The 2,339-nt window shown below is 36.9% G+C and overlaps 1 protein-coding gene across 1 annotated transcript in view; it reads right to left on the bottom strand.

Annotated features, from left to right (window-relative positions):
• LOC102816844 (PRELI domain-containing protein 1, mitochondrial-like) overlaps positions 1–2,339 on the bottom strand; it is a 56,441-nt gene that overhangs the window by 6,179 nt on the left and 47,923 nt on the right. The window lies entirely within an intron of this gene.

Raw genomic sequence — 2,339 nt, 5'->3', positions numbered from 1 at the left:
AAAGAGGAAGACCTCCAACGAGATGGATCGGCCAGGTGGCATCATTGATGGACTCGGGGGTGGCAGCGGTGGTGAGGTTGGCCCAGGATCGAACATTTTTTCGTTCTGCTGTGCATGGGGTCGCTATGAGTCGGTTCCGACTCGATGGCACCTGACAACAACAGCAGTGGAACACTATCAGCACCAGATTATTAAGTATTGAAACATGAAAAAGAACACCAGAATATTGTTAGATAGGAGATGAGCCCCTCAGGTTGGAAGTCACTCAAAATGAAACAGGGGAAGGGCAGCTTCCTTAAAATAGAGTTGACCATGATGATGTGAACATAGTAAAGCCTTCATTTGCTGATGGGGCCAACTCAAATGAAGAAAAATTGCTGTAAACATACATTAATAATATGAAAATGGATGTGATATACAAAGTAAGGGTCTAGGAACTTTGGAAATTGTCAAAAATGAAATGGAATGCATGAACATCAATATTCTAGGCATTTGTGATCCCAATGGACTGGTATTAGCCATTTTAAATCTGACAATCACATGATTTACTATGCCAAGAATAACAAATTGAAAAGGAATGGAATTGCATTCATCATCAAAAAGAACATATCATGATCTGTCTTGAAGTACAATGCTGTTGTTGATAGGATAATATACATATGCCTACAAGGAAGATCAGTTAATACCTCTATTCAAATTTATGCACCAATCATTAAGCCAGTGATGATGAAATTGAAGAATTCTACCAACTTCTTAAGTCTGAAATTGATCAAACATGTGATCAAGATATATTGATATTTACTGGTGATTTTAATGCAAAGGTTGGAAAATATGGCCTTAGATATAGAACTGATGCTGGAGATTCCATGATAAAATGTTGCCATTCCAATGACTTCTTCTTTACACATGCTTTTTTAAAACAACATAAAAGATGACTACTTACATGGACCTCACAAGATGCAATACACAAAATCAAATTTACTACATCTGTGGGAAAACATGCTGGAAAAGCTCCATATCACCAGGGGAAACAAGGCCAGTGGCATATTGTGGAATAGACCATCAACTGCTCATATGCAAATTCAGGCTGAAGCTGAAAAGAATAAAAGCAAGTCTATGAGAGCCAAAATATGACATTGAATATATTCAATCTGAATTTAGAAATCATCTGAAGAACAGAATTGATGTATTAGACACTGAAGACAGAACACCAGAAGAATTGTGGAATGACATAAAAAATCATTATACAGCAAAAAAGCAAAAGGTAATAAGAAAAGAGGAAATTACCAAAATGGTCTGAAACTTGCTCTCTAGTGTAGAGATGCTAAAGCAAACAAACTGAAGAAATGAGGACGTGCAAGAGTTGAACAGAATATTTCAAAGGTAAGCTGAAGAAGACAACATCAAATATTATAATGAATGTGCAAAGACCTGGAGCTAGAAAACCAAAAGGGAAGAACATACTCAGCATTTCTAAAACTGAGAGACCTGGAGAAAAAGTTCAAGCCTCGATATGCAGTATTGAATGATTCTATGGGCAAAATAATGAATGATGTAGCAAAAAAATAAAAAAAGAATGGAAGGAATGCAGAATCAATGTACCAAAAACAAAGGGTCAATGTTCAACCATTTCAAGAGGTAGCATATAATCAAGAGGTAATGATACTGAAGGAAGAAGTCCAAGGTGCATTGAAGATATTGGCAAACAGCAAGGCACAGGGAAAAGATGGAACACAAATTAAAATATTTCAACAAACAGATGTAGCATTGGAGGTACTCACTCAACTATTCTAAGAAATTTGGAAGACAACTACCTGGGAAGAGATCCATATTTGTGTCCATTCCAAAGAAAGATTACCCAACAGAATTAAAAATCATTGTACAATATCATTGGTATCTCATCTGAGTAAAGTTTTACTGAAGAAATTACAAAAACAGCTGCAGTCATACATTGACAGGAGAACATGCAGAAAAGGGCATGGAACAAGGAATATTTTTGCAGATGTCTGATAGGTCTTACCTGAAAGCAGAGAATACCAGAAAGTTATTTACCTTTGCAAGAAAGTAAGGCACTCACTCATCTCTGCCAAGAAATTTGGAAGACAACTATCTGACTAACTGGAAGAGATTCATATTTGTGCCCATTCCAAAGAGAGGTGACCTAACAGAATGTGGAAATCATCAGAAAATATCTTTGATTTCCCCTGTGAGTAAAGTTTTACTAAAGGTAATACAGAAACAGCTGCATACATACATTGACTGAGAACTTCCAGAGGTCCAAGCCAGATTCAGAAGAGGCCGTGGAATGAGGGATTATCATTGCTGATGTCCGATGGATC

The sequence above is a fragment of the Chrysochloris asiatica genome, unplaced genomic scaffold (genome assembly GCF_000296735.1).
Source record: "Chrysochloris asiatica unplaced genomic scaffold, ChrAsi1.0 scaffold00318, whole genome shotgun sequence".
Classification (NCBI taxonomy): Eukaryota; Metazoa; Chordata; class Mammalia; order Afrosoricida; family Chrysochloridae; genus Chrysochloris; species Chrysochloris asiatica.
The sequence above is the reverse complement of the archived record's forward strand: the minus strand, read 5'-3'. Positions and strand labels throughout refer to the sequence as shown.